The sequence below is a fragment of the Corvus moneduloides genome, chromosome 17 (assembly GCF_009650955.1).
Source record: "Corvus moneduloides isolate bCorMon1 chromosome 17, bCorMon1.pri, whole genome shotgun sequence".
Classification (NCBI taxonomy): Eukaryota; Metazoa; Chordata; class Aves; order Passeriformes; family Corvidae; genus Corvus; species Corvus moneduloides.
The window spans coordinates 8,462,729-8,480,216 of record NC_045492.1 but is presented as its reverse complement, the minus strand read 5'-3'; the positions used below and the strand labels follow the sequence as shown (position 1 = coordinate 8,480,216).

The following is a 17,488-nucleotide window of genomic DNA, read 5'->3' as shown; positions in this document are numbered from 1 at the left end:
TTTTTTTTTTTTCTTTTTCTTGGGTTTTTCTTTTTTTTTTTTTTTTCCCCCTCCCTCTTTTCCCCCCGGTTGGGCTGTCGGGGAGTTCATGCGTGTGCGGTCCCAGCGCCTCCACATGTTGTGTTACACAATGTGCTAACAAGATGGAGAAGGCCACTCGGACCGCGTGATGCCGGGGTGACGTCTGTTCGGCTTTGTGTCCCCCCACCCGGCAGGACCCGGCTGCGAGGGGCTGGGGAGGAGGGGGCTGGCCCCCTGCCCACCGCCTGACAGCCGGCACCGGGGCTCGCGGGGTCACAGCTGGTCCGGAGCTCTGAAAACATTCCCGGTGATCACTCCCGGCTCATTAAGGCAGCAGGAGGGCGGTTGTGTAGGATCTATGGAGGGGATGGAACTGAGTCAGAGCTGTGCAGGTAGCCCGGCTTTCTGGCAGGGTCTTTAGGGAAGGGGGAATTTTGGGGTGCTCCAGGCTGAAGGGAGCAGCCGGTTGAAGAGTGATTCCAAGGTTGGGGGTGTTGTCAGCAGTCTCTTCCCATCACATGGTGCTGCCCTGCAGGGATGAATCTGGAGCTCCTGCTCCCTCCCGCCCAGCAGTGGGTCTCCAGCACCCACCTGGGTGCCAGAGCATCACCACTGGCTGATGGGAGCACCCAGCTACTCCATTGCCACAGCAGCATTCCCAAACCTTGCTCTCCTTCAGGTTTCTCTCTCCATCCGTCCATCCCCAGCTCGGCACAGCCGCAGAATCCAGCCGCCAGCGCCTGGTATCCCCTCCTCGCCGGGAGCCCTCGTCTGACGCAGGAGGTCAGGCAAGATGATCGTAACAATCCTCCCGGTCTCCAGCACTCAGGATTCAGATCCATGTACTTATATGGCCTGCAGAACGCGGTGGGAGCATGACCAACGTCTGGAAATCCAGATATGACTAGATCCCTTCATTAGTAATTTCTTGTACATGACTTTCTAGACCATGGGGATTTGTTAAATTTGCAGGAGTGTTTCTCACAGTGCCATGGACTGGCTGCTGCCAGCATATATTGGCTCGGATCTGTCAGATCCTGTTGCCTTATATGACCCTCGGTTAATTCAGCTTTTCTTTGTATCCAGCCCTCAGCGGGGAACTCCTCCAGCAGTCCCAGCGTGGATCCTGCTAAAATGGTTCCCCAGTCCTCCTGCCATAAAACAACTGCCCTCCCCCAGTGAAGGGGGGATGTGGGGGGTGGAATTCAATGCTCCCCTCCCTCCCCACTGCCCAGGCCCTTGCCAGATGCTTCCTCCATCCCTTCTCCTTTGGTGCCAAGAGAAAACTTGGTGTGCCTGGAAAATGTTACTGGAGGGATTGGACCTTCTCCCCACAGAGACCGTGGCATCCCGATGGTGCACCCTGCACTGTAGGGTTAATCATTCGCTGCCTTCAGGGGTGCTCGAGGGCTGGGGGGGGACTTTCACCTTTCCAGCGACCTCTTGGATTTTCAACCTTCTTTTATGGGTGCCATAAAGGTTATTTTTTAATCTGCATCCCAGCGGAGTTTCCCCTCTCTCAGCTGTGGGGTCTTCAGCCTGGGGATCACTTGGGCATCACTGCTTTTTGTGCCTCATCTGGTTTGGGAAGTGGAAAGGCTCACAGGATGGACTTTTCCCAAGGGAAGGGGGTGGTGGTACCCAACAGCTCATCAAAGGAATGTGGTGTTGGTTGGCCCTGTGGATGTGGCAGAGCTGAGGGTGCTGCTGGTAGGGAAGTGAGGGGCTGTGGGTCACAGGGAATCCCAGGAGCCCAGAGAAACATCCCAAATCCCCAAGTGCTGCCAGAGAAATATTTCCAGGTGGAAAAAGATCATGTGTCCAAGGACATCCTGCTAAGCCTGCAACTCCCTCTTGCCCGCTGACCGAGCCCTGCCACCCCCTCAAACACCCCATCCCCAAGCACTGAGTCCGGCAGCCCAGCCCTGCACAGGAGCTTCCCTGTGTGTCCCCCCAGCATCTCCTGACCCTGCAGAGTCCAGCAAGGGACCCCAGCCTCCTGGTGCCCCACACTTCTGCCCCTTGCCAGAGAAGATGGCCAGATCCAGGAGAGCATTTATATCCCAAATCTCCCCATGTGCTGCTTGTCCTCTCCAGCAGATCTGGCAGTGTTGGGATGCTCCAGGAGGATGCATCCCTCCGGCATCTTCCTCCTCCTCCTTGCAGGAGGCACTGTGCCATAACCTTGAAATCTTCCAAGCACTCTGTTTCTTAAAAGACCTGTTTCATAGCTTTTCTCTTCAGCGTTTGATTTAACCACACCTTTAAAAGACCCCAAACCAAAGTGGGAAGAGGCAGGCTGAGATGCTGTGGGGAGCAGGAGAGGAGCAAACAGGCAGCACCCACCACTGGCCACACCAAGAGGAGCCCAAATCCTGCTGATCCAGAGCCAAAATGCTTCCTCAGCTCTCTAAGAGCAGCCCAGCTCCTCCATCCCAGGAGCACAACCTGCTCCAAGCATCTCTGCTTGTATCTCACCCACAGTCAACCAAAGAAGTTTCACTGCACCAGGCTGGCTCCATGAAAATCCCCTTGATGGGCTGGCATGGTGTGCGAAGAGTCACAGGTGAGGAGTTGGGGGCTGAAATCCCCTTCTTTGCCTTTTTTACACCAGCAAGGGGTGGGGGAGGCTTTGCCTGGGTCCCTTTGTCCCTCATGTCACTGCCTGGTGGAGCTGGGAGCCAGCACCAGTCACGGGAGGCAGGTCAGGCTGTGCCCCTGTGTGGGCAGAGGCAGGAGCAATAGGGGCAACCTGCCTCCTCACCCCATCCCATCCCATCCCATCCCCAGCCACCCCAGGGATACCAGAGAGAGCCGAATGGCACCATGAAGACCCCAGCCGCACATTTCCTTGGGTGAGGGATCCCCATAGGAGCATCCATTGCCATTAGCATCACCAGCCGTGCAGCAGGGACATGTTAGGGGCAGACAAAGCATCCCGACTCCCATCCCAAAACCCCCACTGCTCCCACCACCCCTCTGTTGCCGTTGGCCATGGCTTGGGTGCAACACAACCCCTCCTCACCCGTCAAAGGCACTGCCTTCAAAGCACAACCTCCTCCTCTCTGTTGCCCCCATTTCCAGCATCTTTGGGTTGAAAAATGGCCGGGGAGGGTTTGGCAGAGGAGCCTCGCACAGATTATTCAACAATTGTTTCCCATTTTGCGCCCTCGCCTGCCTCATCCTCCAGTAACAATGACGAAGAGCGGCGCGGAGCCAGCGCCCGCGGCAGGGGTGTTGAGATCAGGGACAGCACAAAAATATCTCCTCTCTGGAACAAATATTTACCAACCCTTCTGCCTTTTGTTCTTGTGGTTCTCATATATTTTTTTTTAATTTTTTTTTTCCAGACATTCACTGGCAAAATGTCACACTAAGCAGCAACCCAGAAACTTCGGGGTAGCTGCTTGGCTGCTCTGGTCTTTGTTTTTCTCGCGCGCTAATTGTTAATGAATTTCCAGCCATTTAAGCCAATGCAAACCTGTGAGAAAAGGATCTTTTCAACCCTGACTTTGGAGCTTTATGGTGCTTCTCAACATCCAAGTGGTGGATGAGGAAAACGTGCATCATCCCACGGAATGGGATGGCGGCAGTGCCAGAGCCAACCTGGAGAGGGATGTGGAAGAGCCAGACCAGGAGCTGGGGTTGTCTGAGCTGCCAGCATCATTTCAGGGTTGCAGCAGGGAGGTCCCTGTTCCTGGATGGGGATAAGTTAAATGGGGGTGAGTGCCATGGTACTGCCATCCCTGGCCAGCTCCTCACCAAACTCCTTCTCCCTTGTCTGCCCCACCTCAGGTTTTTCTTATTTCCCTTCAAAATCATAATGCCCCTCATGTCCACTTTTATAGTGGCCAAACAAGAACATGTGGCTATTTTATGGGTGTTGTGTTTAAAGAAGGGAGGGGCAAACCCCTCCTCTTCTGGCACATGAACTTAGATCTTTGGTTAAAAGTTAACCATGGCCATAAAACCCTCGATGTAGGAGCACGCAGAGCTCACCCCAGAAGTGCTGCTGGGCTGTCATCTTACACCAGTGCCCTGCTGACCACTGACCACCATCCCCTCCTGCCCACTCCAGGATGGCCATGCCACCCTCCACCCATTCCCGTCGCCTCCTGCCCCTCTTCCTGGGGCTTTTCCAGGGTGCCCTGCTCCTCTTCTTTGCCCTCTTTGTCGCCTATGATGAGGCTTCAGCACAGGCGGAGGATACCATCTTGGTGGCCAACCAGGTCTACAGCACCTTCCCCTTCTTCCAGGATATCCAGGTGATGCTGGTGGTGGGACTGGGACTCCTGCTGACCTTCCTGCCCCGCTATGGGTTCAGTGCCCTCACCCACAACTTCCTCCTGCTCATCTTCTCCGTGCAGTGGGCACTGGTGCTGCAGGGCCTGCTCCACCACTTCCACCACGGCCAGATCCACCTGGACCTCCACAAACTCCTCATCTCTGAGTTCGCTGCTGTGACAGTGCTCATCTCCGTGGGGGCCATCCTGGGGAGGGCCAGCCCCTGCCAGCTGCTCGTCATGGCCATCTGTGAAATCCCCGTCTACCTCACCAGCGAGTGGGTCATTGTCACCTGTCTGGGTGTTCAGGATGTGGGTGGCACCATCACGATCCACGTCTTCTCCTGCTATTTTGGCCTCGGTGTCTCCAAGGGTCTGTTCAGGGCAACGCAGCAGCCATTGCACCCCAAGGAGACCCCAACATCCCGCTCTGATCTCATGTCCCTGGTGGGGACACTCATCCTCTGGGTTTTCTGGCCCAGCTTCGTGGCTGTCCTCTGCCAGCCGGGCAATGCCCAGCACCGCGCCATCCTGAACACCCTCCTGGCCATGAATGCCAGCGCCATAACCACTGTTGTGGCCTCCAGCCTGCTGGAGAGGGACGGCAGGCTCAGCCCCGGCCACCTGCAGAACGGCAGCCTGGCCGGCGGGGTGGCCATCGGCGTGGTGGCCGACATGTCCATGCCACCAGTGGCCGCTCTTGCCCTCGGCAGCCTCTCGGCCGTGGTGTGTGTCCTCGGCTTCAGGTTCCTCGCCCCGCTCCTGGGGAGGAAGCTCACATTCCACGACCAGTGCGGCATCCACAACCTCCACGGCTTGCCCGGCATCCTCGGCGCCGCAGCCAGCGTCGTGGCCGTCCTGGTGGCGTCCAAGGACACCTCCGGGTCCCACTCCTTTCAGCCGTCCCCCGTTGGGGGCAATGCCAGCGAGGTGGTGGAGGGACAGTGGGGGGGCCGCGGGGGGGGCGGGCAGGCGCTGTGCCAGGCAGCGGGGCTGGCGGTGGCCGTCGGTGCCTCGCTGCTCGCCGGGCTGCTCACCGGTGCCGCCCTCCGGCTGCCCTGCCTGGCCCGGCCGCCCGAGCGGCTCTGCTTCGATGATTCGCTGTATTTTAAGATCCAGGATCAGGCTGAGAGCCCAGGGCCAGACAACAGCGCTGAGGAAGGAGCCCTGGCTCTGAAGGAGCAGGTTTAGGCAGTGGCGTGCATGCAGCTGCAGGGAGGGCCAGGCAATGTCACCGGCAGGATCAGCAGGCAGGAGATGTTATCTGCACTCACTCCTGCGCCAGGCCTGGCTCTGGCTGCCGAGGATGCTGGAGAAGCTGGGCCAGCACCACAGCACTGGTCCCCTCTCCGTCCTCCCACCCTGCAGCTGCAAACCTCCTCATGTACCCCAGTGTCTCCCAGCATCCGTTCATTCCCGGCAGCAGAGAAACAACCTCAGGATGTCAGCCCCGGGATGGTTAACAGCCCCCGACGAACCCAGATGGCTGCTCTGCAGGGCACCGGCTCCGGCTGCTTTGCTCTCAGTGAGCAGCATCATCCTCAGTGCCCACCCCGACCCTCAGCTCCAGATTCCCCTGCCCACAACGAGCAACACCTGGAGGGGGCTGCCAGCTCAGGCCACAGCTACAGGAAAGGAACTCAGCATCCACTGCTTGGAGTGTGGAACTGCAGCATCAGGGAGATGGCCTCAAGCAAAGGACTTTACAGGAACTTGATAACCTGAGCTGGGCAGTTCACCCTTCGGGAGAGTTTGTAAAGGGAAGCCCCAGCTCTTTTACCACTGGTGCAGCAATGAGGATGAAGCCCAAGCACGGCGAGGAGCCTCGGAGAGAGCCAGGATGCAGGAGGCACTCACAGCCCACAGCACCCTCGTCCCACCCCGAAGCTGGAGCTCGGAAAGCTGCGCCAGCATCCCAGGAAGAGCAGTGGCCCCATCCCATCCCACCACGGGCAGCGAGCCGCTTCCACCCTGCGGAGGACAAAGCCTGCGGTCCATGGCTGGCATGCGGCAAGCTGGGAGCGCAGGGCCGCATCCTGCCCGGAGAGCGAGGGCTGTGATTCACATCCCCCCTGCCATGAATCACCACTGCCCCTGCGCCCCCTCGGATCCCGCTGCTGCCGAGACAATGCGGGCGATGCTCGCGGCCTCCCAAGGGGGTCGAGGCCACCGAGCCCCCCAGCGCTGGCTGCAGGAGTGGGGGGCTGCCGGCGCGGTTGGGGGTCCCCAACCCTGAGCGGGTGGGAGAGGGGCTGGATCCCTTCCACCCGGTGCAGCCCCAGGCGGAGCCAACACCAAGAGGGAGAGAGGCTGGGGAATTCGCCCTCCAATAATCACAAACAGGCTTGGAGGCCCGGGCGTGTTTGGTTAATTGTTAGAATAAAATACAGCCGAGCTCTGACAAAGAAATCCTGCCCCGCAGCCCGGCGCGGCCGAACAATGGGCCCCGGCGCAGGATGCTGTGGGCCGAGCAGTGGGGCCAGGGGCCATGGGGGTGGGAGGCAGCTTGGTTCCCCCTTCTCCAGCCGAGCCCCAGAAGCCCCCCAGCTTCTTGGCAGGTCGGTGTGGATGTACCCCGTGACAGTGTGGAGCCATCGGAGCGGGGACCGGCGGGGCCCCTCCCCACTGCTGGATGAGGGCACCCGCCAGAGCCGGCACCGGCCCGGGGAGCCGCGATAACACCGGGGCCGGGTCGGCAGCACCCAGCCCCCGTGAGAGCCGTCACCCCAGGCTCGGTGGCTGCCCCCGTGTCGAGGCCTGCTGGCTCCAATGCCAGCCCCGGCACGGGGAGAACGGGGCACGGGGACAGCGGCACCAGGGCCTGCAGCCATCCCGTCGGGAAGCAGCCGTAGAGAGGAGCCACAGGCACAGGCGTGTGCACACCTGGAATCACACACACGTGTGTGCACAGCCCTGCACACACTCGGAACACCCCAGGCATGTGCCCAGAGACACAGGTACACTCACACAGGTACACACACACACACATGTGCGCACGGACACATCCATGCCCACACATCCCAGCACTCACTCACACCCACATGCAGGCACAGCCCCGAGGCTGCGAACCTCTTGCTGTCGGAGACAGTGGAGCAGGCAGAGCCACTTTCCAGCATCTCCTAGCCCTTCCCAGTGAGGATGAGGACGCAGGCTCCCGCTGAGCAGCCCGCGGCACCCAGTAGGGGAGCGAGCGATGAGGGCGCAGGAAGGGAGCACACCCGGAGCTGGGCCCGGGCACACCCCTCCTCCCGGCTGGCATGTCCTGGCACGGGCACCCCGGCACGCCGCAGCACAATCTGGTCGGCAGATGCTCCAAAACCAGCAAGAGGCCCAAGAAATGATGGGGGTTCAGCGTTTTCCCACTGCCCAGAGGGGCTCAGGCACCCCGTGACCCATGGCCAGGGGTGCTGGGACCCACCTGGGTCGTGGCTCAGCTTCATCAGCCCCAGTCCCGACCATCCCTCTTCCCTGGGACCCGCTGTTCTGCCTCTGGGTGTGCTGCCCAGTGCTCCCCGCTCCTCCAAACCAGTCACTCTCCAAAGGATGGAGCAGTCAGATATTTCACAGAGCCTCCAGCGTTTATCACACTGTAAATCTGGGCTTTCAGCAGCTTCATGAAGCTTCAGGGAGATGGGAGAGAACAAAATACTGCTCTCCTCCAACAGACACAGCCTGCATGTGCCAGGACTGCCAGGACCGCTGCAAAGGGAGTGAGGATTGAAGCAGGGGGCTTATGTGGGCAAGGGTCCCCTGGAGCCAAGGGGACTGCTGGCACCCCAAGATAGTGACGGCTCAGGGACAGCTGCCTTTCAGTGGGACAGTGGTGGTGAGGAGGGCTGAAATGTGCCTCTGTGGAATCACAGAAGCCCCCATCCCCCAGGATGGTCCCCAGGCATGTTCCCCCAGTGTGGACCTCTGGCAAAGCTCCCCAAGTGCAGTCCCTGGGCACGGTACCCTGTTGTGGACCCGCAGCACAGCACCAGGGCATTGCACCCCTCTATGGGCCTCAGGCACAGTACCCCACTGATCCCCCGGCACTGTCCCCCAGACACTGCCCCTGGATTCTGCTGCTGCCTCCGAGCTCAGCCCCAAGCTGGGCTGGGATGCAGCCCACTGGTCCTGGCAAGGAGCACCACCCCCCATCCTCGCCCATATCCCTGTCCCCGCAGCCCCTCCACCAACCCCCATCTCCCAGCGGGACCCTGCTGTGATTGCAAAACAAGCGGGGAGGGGAGGAAGCCGAGATTGTGCTGCTCGCACAGCGCTCGGATGCATCTGGCAAAGCGACGCCGGCGGCACAGGGCACAAGGCGGGGGTGCGGGCACGGCCCTGCACCCCTTCAGCTCTAACACCCGTGTGCAGCCTTTGCCACGTCCCCGCAGCCCCAGTGTGCAGGGGCTTGCACAAGGGCACGCAGGGACCCCGGGCGAGGCGGGGGCTGGCTGGGCGCTGAGCTGCTGCCAAGTGCCTGGCACAGCACGGGGGCACTGGGGGGGCCATGGCAGCGGCTGGAGCCACATCAGAGCGGCCCCCCCAGAGCAGCCGGGAGCGTGCGGTGCTGCCCTCGAAGGAAATGCGCTCACTCCCATGTGCTGCACACTTGGGTTCGCCTCGCTGCTATTTTTATTTGACTTTTCAGGGCCTGTTTCCTTTTTCCGGCTGTTTTTGCTGTGATTCCACCACCACTTCGACCTCGTTTTTCCCCCTCCCTCCCGGTTGCTTCTTCCTTCACTCTTTCCTTCCTTTCCATGCACTCATTCCCACTGCCGCACCAGGTTCCCAGCTCGGCAGCAGCTGCCTGTGAGGGAAGGGTAGTAAAGGGAGGTGGGTTTTGCTTTGGTTTATCTGGGAAGGTGCTGACAGGTCACTGGAAGAGGGGACTTTGCTCCAGCCTTGATAAAGAAAAAGGCTGTGAGTCACCCTGTCCCAAGCCACCGTCCCAATCCTGTTGGTGCAGGAGCTATCAGGTCCTGCCGTGGCCCCCAGCCTCATCCATGGGATATCAAGCATCAAGAGGGCTATTTTGGGATGCCAGCAGGCTGTGGAGGGACGGTGGTTGGGATAGGGGAGGGAGAATAAGAAAAAAACTAGGAATTAAACCAGTGCAAAACCTCTTGTGGAGGCAGAGAAAGGGCAGTGCTCGCTCCCAAGGAGGAAGACGGAGCTGAGAGGAAGAAGCCCAGGCACTAAGGGGCCAGCCGGGGAGGAGCACGGCACCGGGAGGCTGCTGGCATTGGGATGTGACGAGCTGGGGCTCCCTGGATGGCTCCTGCTGCCAACCTGCCCCATGCCAGGCAGACAGCATCTTCCAGGGACCCCACAAGAGCAGCATTCCCAGGCTGCACCCCCCTGCTCTCACCCCCCAAACAGGGTCCCTGTCCTGCCCCACCAGTCAAGGGGTCCTGCCTGCACCCTGCCACACCTGGAGACTCCGACGTGTCCAGGGCAGGGAGGGCTCTCTCCCACCCACCCCTGGCTGTACGGCCCTTCCAGCTCCTTCCAGCCCAGTTCCCAGACGCAGGGGGGGGGGGCAACGACCCCTAAGCATTCCCTGATTTCCCCTCCCTGAATCCCCCCTGCCCAGCCGGATGTTTGAACCACACAGAAACCCCCAGGGAAAGCCGCCCCCCATCTCCTCCAGGGCACAGGGGTGGGTGTCCCACTCACCGGCAGCGCTCACCGCCCCCCTGGCCACAGCCCTGCCCGGAGCGGGGACGAGGGCCGGCGATGCTGGTGTGGCCATGGGAACACACGGCTCCGCTCAGCGCTCACAGCCCACTGCTGCCATCTCGTGTCTTCCAGAGCCATCCCCGCGCAGGGCTGTCCCCGCTCAGTGCTGGGACAGCGTCCACACGGGCGGAGCCGGGCTGGGGAAACTGAGGCAGGGCCACACTGCAGGCCTTCCTGGCTGTTGCTCCAGGGGAAATGGCCTCCCAAGAAAGCAGCTCCTGTCTTCCACTGCCCACACACCAGGGATGCAAGTCCAGTGAGCAGAGGCAGGATGACATGGTGCCGTCCACTGCTGTAGGCTCCTGCCTGGCCTTCCATGGGCCCAGCGCCATGCCCAGACACTGCACTGTGCCAGCTCCATCCACAAGAGCCCCTGGATCACCAGATAAAGCATCCAAAGTACTTCCAGGGAAGGAGAGGTTTTATTTATGGCTTCCCAGAGACTGTTTGCCACCCAACAGAGCAGTGGAGGCCACAGACAGGGTGCTGGCAGGGCACAGTGACAAGGGAGGATGCCCTTCACCTCACCTCACACCCCACCATTCCCTTCCTGCTGGGGCACCCACAGTGCCAAGCAGCCGGGCCCCTCCACAGTGCTGCCCGTCACCGAGGCTGAGCCTGGCCTCAAGACCCTGCACCTGTCTGGGATTTTTGGGTACTGGAACTCCCCAGGTTTCCCCATGTGCCCAGTGATGCACCCTGACTTCCCTGTCCACTGTGGGTGCATATCCCAGCAGTGCCTCAGGGACACCTGTCCCCATCCACAGCCCAAACACCCTCAGAGCCTTGCAGATGGACTGTGGTCCCACTTCCAGCAGAGCCCCCAGAGCCATGGCCCCACCTGTCCTCTTTCTGCCCCAAAACACACCCATTGTCCCCAAAAGAGCAGCAGGTGCTGCAGGGCCAGAAGCAAGGCAGAATCCACCCCTCACCTTCTATTTTCAGTTCTTCCCCTTCTTCTTCCCAGTGTTTCTGGTGTTCCAGCTTTCTGTCACACCCATCCCACAGCAAACCACCCTGCCAGCCCCAACCACGGGTGGTGGATCCGGCCCCTGGGCACCGCTTGGAGCAGGAGGATGAATTCAGCTGGGCACCTGCTGGCAGCAACCCCTCTGCCCTCAGGGCCGAGTTTGTCCCAGGTCCCCAGACAAGCCACTGGCAGCCCCGGTGCTGGAGCTGCACATCCCCCGGCGTGCGGCGAGGGCGTCCCTACGAGTCCCAGGGTGCTTGGCGGAGTGCGTGCAGGACATTGAGCTTCTCCCAGCAGGTCACCAGCCTCTCCGCCCTCCTGCCGATCTCCCGCAGCTGCTTCCTCCTGTAGCCAGGTCCTCCGTGCCGGGGCTGTGCCGGGGCCGTGTGTGGTGGGCTCTGCACTCCATGTGGCAAGGGAAGGAGCAGAATTCCCCCCCCGCATCACAGAGATGTTAGTCAGGGGACAAAAGCCACCACGCGCAGGCTCTGCATGGCTGGGGTGGCCAAAGTGCCTATGGCCATGGTAAGGATATGGTCTCAGGTCCCCAAGAGGACCCACGGATGGCTGTCCCTGTCTGAGCTGGCAGTGTGCACCCCACAGCACATCTATGGACACCAGATCAGGTCTCCAGAGCAGCAGCAGCTCCATTCCACACCAGCAGACCCCAGGCAGGGTTGTCCCCAGCCAATGTCCCCAGAAGTGGAAGGGAAGACAGTGCCAGCATTGTGCCAGGGTCAGGCAGAGCTGGGAGCTGGCACTTCACTGTCCTGGGGTTTGCCAGCTGGTTAATGAATTGCTGATGCTGCCATCAGGATCCTCCTGGATGGAGCCTCCTCGGCAGAGCCCCAGGGATGCCGAAGGAACCCAGACCAGCCCTTTGGAGAGAAATCCCAATTCTTGCTTATGAGCACCCAGGAGCAAGAGCCAGACTGGGTAAATGCACCCACAGCATGAGCATCCCCCCAGGACAAGGCCCTGTGCTCCCATCAGCCATGGCATCGTGGCACAGGTGGAAAAACTCACTGGGGAGGTGGTGGTAAACCGCCCGCCCCCCCCCAGCCTATCCCACGCTGCCACAACCGAACTTCCCTCCCTGGTTATTCTAAAGCTCCCTGGCATGGATGTGCCATCAGCATCCCCCAGCTCCTGGAATGCTGCAGGCAGAGCCTGGAGACTCCTCACAGGCAGCCAGGAGAGCACAAAACAAGGCAAGGTCTGCCCACAGCCCTGGGAACTGGGAGCCACTGGGATGGCTGGGAAGTAGAGGGCTTCCTACCTTGCTGATTTTCCTGCAGTTCTCCTGGAGCACGATCTCAGTGTTCCTGGCCACCCTCCAGACTGCCAGCTCCTCAGGGCCCTGCAGGGTGCTGGCCCCCACCTCCCGCAGGGACATGCTGATGTTGTAGATGGACAGCAGGATCTTCTGGTCCTGCAGAGGAGAGAAGCACAGGACCCCGGGCAGTGGGGGAGGCTCCGTGGCTCCCTGAGGGCTCAGCCCACGCGATGCCCCAGCCCTGTGTCCCTCGGTGCTCACCTTGTCCGAACGACAAGCGGGCCCAGCCCTCCCGCTCCTGTACACCGACCCAGTCAGGTTCCTCTGGAGAAATAAAGCAAGAAGATCCAGCACCTCGCAGGATCGGTGCCTTCCACTTGGAGCAAGGATCCCCCATTTGAAAACAACCCCCTCCCCAGCACTGTTGGCAAAGCAGCCAGTTCCATATTAAAACCTCCAAGCTCATCCCTCCCCACATCCCACAGCAGGGCTGCATCCAGCCCAGCAGCATTCCCAGAGGCAGGGCTGGGCCCCCAGGCAGATCCCTGCCTTGGCTCACCAGGTTCTGGATCTCATGGAAGATGACAGCGCGGTACTGCCGGAGGATTTTGGCGATGCTGCACCTCCTGCCTCTGCTCAGCACAGCCACGAGCAGGAGCAGCAGAACAGCACAGGAGAGCACCCGGGGGAAAATCTGCCAGGGAAGGGCTCAGAGTCAGCTGGGGATTAAGGAATGTTCTGGGCTCTGCCTTCAACCCCCAGTGAGAAGCTCCATCAGACCTGAAGATGCAACACATGATGGAAGAGCCTCAACTGTCTCCTTTCCCAAAGAACATCCTTTCCAGATGAGCCATCTCACCTTGGGAAACTGCTCCAGCTTCAGCCCAGCTCAGCAGTGCTGCCCATGGCACACACAGAACTCTCCGGTGCCAGCAGCCAGGTTCTTAGCACAGAGCTGTGCCAGGGACCTGTGTCAGTCTATGGGGCTCATCCCTGAGCTCTCTGCCCCAGCAGGGTTCCAGTAGATCCCAAATTTGTGGCATTTCAAGGCCAGAGAACCTCAAGCACCAAAGCCCAAGGGGAGCAGGGAGGGATGTGCCAGGCTCCTTGGAGAGGAGCTAGAGGCAGGAGCTGCCTGGTCCCCACCAGCAATATCCACACCTCAGCCCAAATAGATCCAAGCACCCCCAAAGGATGCTCATCCCAGGCTCAGGCATCCTCACCACAAGCCAGACAGAAGCAGCACAAGCATCTGCTCTCACCAGCACATCCCAGCTCCCTCCAAGCCTCCTGGCTCCAAACCTTCCCAACAGCCCCGTGCTGGCCCCTGCAGAGCGGGGAACCCCAAGTGCTGACACCTGAGCTGGCAGAGGGGCACAGGGAGGGGGTGGATGGACCCTCTGAGGCAGGGATGAGTCCCAGGGCTTTGAAGAAAAGCCAGCACAAGCTCAAGTGACCAGGTTTGGGGATATTTGAGCAGCTCAGCAACAGCAGAGTGAGGATGGGGAGCTCAAAACTTGTGCCAGGAAAGGAGCCCAAACGCTCAACACGTCTCAGCAGTGGCACAGCACTGGGGCCCCATCCTGGCATTTCTATCATTTCACATTTTCAGGAAAAGTCCCCCCAAAATCAACCCCCTCCCAAACAACCCCCATGCCACAGGTGTCAGGTCTGGGCAGGCAGAAAGTAGTTCAGCTCCTTCCAACTATGCAACCCCTGCACCACAGCCAAAGCAGGAGCGAGGAGGAAGGGGCCGCAGCTCTGCCTGCAGACCACGCCTGCTGCTCCCCACCTCACTGCCTTCCCCACCACCTCTGCATTTGCTCCAAGAAGGCAGAAGGAAGAATTTCTCTCATTGAATTCCAAGCCCAGGGAGACTCCATCTGTCCTTCCCTTTGGTGAGAACCTGGGGGGTTTGTTTGCAAAATCCGCACCTTCTCTGTGCACCCTACTCAATGCTGAGTTGGACCTGGCTCCAAAAGGGTGAGGAAACCTTTTCAAACTTCCGTTGAGCTCCTGCAGCTCAACGGGAGTGATGGAGGCTTAACATGATGCAAAATCCAACAGTGCACAATTCTGGGAACACAAGGACACAACCATCATCTCGGAGCACAGGCACGTGCAAGGATATGAGCAAATCCTTGTATAACCAGTAGAAATCCCACTGGGCTCTTCAGCTTCCTTAATCACCACACATCTTCCAGCAGAGCTGTGCTGAGCTCTATCTGGGAGCTGGGAAGGGCAGGGAAGAGCCTCCTTGTGCAGCTGGCTTTGCTCCCTGCAAACCACTGAGAGATCTTGCCCCAGAGGTGATTCAGCAGAGAGCCGAGGGTACAATCCCCAGGGACATCAAAGGAGAGCAATGCTTCCATGAGGACACCCTGACCAAAGTCTAAGGGTTACTCTCCAGAAGCCTCCTCTGCCAGGAAGGCAAGGCCATGCAATTTTACCATGAAAATGGGAATTACTTCCCTGAAGTGGTTTATTAAACAACTGGGACCCACTTCCAGGAGAAAGCACACTATTTCCAGCATTCCAAGACAGCCAAGCTTGGGCTCAGTGCTCAGCCCGGGAGGAAGTGCAGAGTAGTCCAGGGAACAGCCAGGGCAGGAGCTCAGCGGGTGCAGTAGGTGCTTCCCACCCCCACCATGGAAAGCAGGGAAGCAGCAGTGACAAGCGAGGGATGCAGGGAGAGACCGAGGTGGCAAACCCTGCTCCTGACTTCTCCCCCTTCAGGACGGAGAACAAGTTCAGCAGCTGATTTAGGGTTATTCCTTCTCCCCTTGTCCCTATCCCACAGCAACAAGCTACAGGCAGGTGGCACGTCCCTTCCTAAGGGAGAGCTGGTAGTGAAGGAGCAGCCTGGAGAAGCACGGGTGCAGGACAGGCACAGCTAATCTCATCCTCACTCTAATCCTCCAGCAAATACGAGGAGATAAGGGGAATCACCACTGTTGATAGAGCAGCTCCTGGTGGCACTCCTGCCAGTCCCAGCCAGCGGGGCAGCAAGGGGCAGTTCCTGCCGCCAGCCTGGGCCCACCGGGGTCACCAGGTCCTTCCAGCCAGATGGACCGTGTCCCCGACTCCCTCCTACCCAAAGGGGCCCTGCCACCACCCAGAGCCCCAAGGCAGGGACAGACCCTCCGTTCTCTCCCTCAGCCACATCCAAACCCCATTCCAGCCAGGTCTAAGCCTCATCCCAGACACAGCAGCCTGATCCCAGCTGGACCAACCTCCCCAGCCAGACCAGAGCCCCTTCCCCACGGAGCTCCGTCCCATCGCGACCCTCCTAAGGATCCAAGCCCCATTTGGACCCAGCTCAGCCCCATTCCAGCTGCTGCAAGTCCTTTCCCAGCTGCTCCAGCCCCATGCCGACCAGTCCGAGCCCCTTGCCGGGCGGACCGGCCCCTCCCGCGGTCAGTCCAAGCCTCATTCCAGGAGAACCAGTCACCTCCCGACAGGTCCCAAGCCCCATCGCAGCTGCCGCAAGTCCCACCCTGGCCGAGCCGACCCCAACCCGGCAGTGCAGCGGGCTCCGGTCCATCGGTGGGGTCCCAGGGAGGGGTGTCCCGGAGAAGAGGAAGGGGGTCCCGGGGAGAAGGGGTGTCCCGGCGCACTCACCATGGAGCCCCGCGGGCGCGGCCCCTGCGGCGGCCCCGGGGAGCCCGGTCCGGCCCCGTCCCGCTGCGCCGGGGCCCGCGGTTTGAACTTGGCTCCACGGTGGGAGGGGACGGGCCCGGCCGCCGCGGGGGGGACGGGACACGGCACCGCCGCTGGCCCAGCCCCGGCCCCCGCGGGGGAGGCCGCCCCGGCCCCCCCGGCCACCGCCGGAGCGCAGAGAGGAGCGGGTCGTGCCGGGTCCTGCTCCCGGGGGGCAGCCGGGCAGGGGGGGAGAGGGTCCCCCTGCCCCGGAGGGGCCGGCAGAGGCAGCACCCCCTGCTCGCACCCACCCTGGGATCCCAACCCACGCGCGTCCCTCTTCCGAGGCTGCACACTGTGCTGCAAACCCCCGCAGTTTCGATTTCTGTTGGCGTTGGGGCGATTGTTTCACTCTGGATTCACAGACGGCAGTGGGAGAACACTCACAATCACACCAACCCATGGCAAAAGTGACTGTCCAGGGTGAGACCCGCAAAATATCAATACAAGAAGTGTCCCCGTGCTTCCAACCAAAGCCGTCTCCTCCTTCCCCTCTACACTGTGTACCTCACCCCCAGCTCAGGCACAGAAATCGCCCTGATTCAATTTCTATCAATTTTGGGAAAAACCAAACTGACAGCAACAAGGTTCCACTGAGGAGCTGAACGCGGGTGATTGGGTAAGAAATAGAACAAATGGTGAATAATCCAGCTCTGCTCAGCTTGGTGAGAATGTTGCTCCCCAGGAAGTGGGACCCACAGCAGGCTGCAGCATTCCACCGGGACACGACCCATATAACTTGTTTATTGAGCTCTATATATAGCTAAAATTCATGGGTGCCATAATCCATTTAAAAACCACCAAGACATCTACGAACATTAAAAGGCTCTAAGATTGATGATCCCTTTTAAGTAAGAAAAAATAATCCCCAAACTAAGGAATATAGCCCAAAAGAAAGGGAAGCTGCAGGTACAAGGAGCAGGTGGCCAAAGGAGCCTGGTGCTGTGAGAAGGTGGCACAGGCCCCAGCACAGGGCTGCTCCCTTGAGGCTTCCACATCCCAACAAATCCTTACAAGATGTGGTGCTGCCACCTAAGCAAGGGGCAGGGGAAGCAGGAGGATCCCACCAGTGTGTGCACCTGTGTTATCTGGCTCAAGGGAAATGCTCCCAACACAGGTCAGGAATCTCTCCAGCAGGAAAAGCCACACTACTGCAATTCCCACTTCCCTTTCCCATCCCAATTCTGCAGCCACCAACACCACAGCACCACTGGACAGAGGGATTTATGCACCAGAGGCACCCAGCTCTCCCCAGCACATCACTACACCAGGAATCGGAATGCCACATTCCCTGCCCAGAAAAGGAGGATACAGTCCCCATGTGAGCACAAGAGGCTGAAGGACAGCACACATTGAAAACTTCTAAATTTGTTTTTATCCTGCAGTTTCTGCCTCAGTCTTGAATCCTTGTCCAGCCAGGTTTCCTTGCCATGTCTACCCTCTCCTTCGAGTAACATCTCCATTACCTTTCCCAAACTCTTCTACTCTCTCTAAGCCCACTCACCTGAA

General features: G+C 59.9%; 1 long non-coding RNA gene and 1 pseudogene across 1 annotated transcript; one reads left to right on the top strand and one right to left on the bottom strand.

The window, feature by feature from the left end:
• Positions 1 to 41: 41 nt before the first annotated feature.
• Positions 42 to 2,692, bottom strand: LOC116452678. Its single transcript, XR_004243569.1, has 2 exons — positions 686 to 2,692; positions 42 to 377 (listed from the first exon to the last, which is right to left on the bottom strand). It is a non-coding gene; the product is annotated as an uncharacterized LOC116452678 (long non-coding RNA).
• A 1,408-nt stretch (positions 2,693 to 4,100) lies between these two features.
• On the top strand, positions 4,101 to 5,495 carry LOC116452695 (annotated as a pseudogene).
• The last annotated feature ends 11,993 nt before the right edge of the window (positions 5,496 to 17,488 follow it).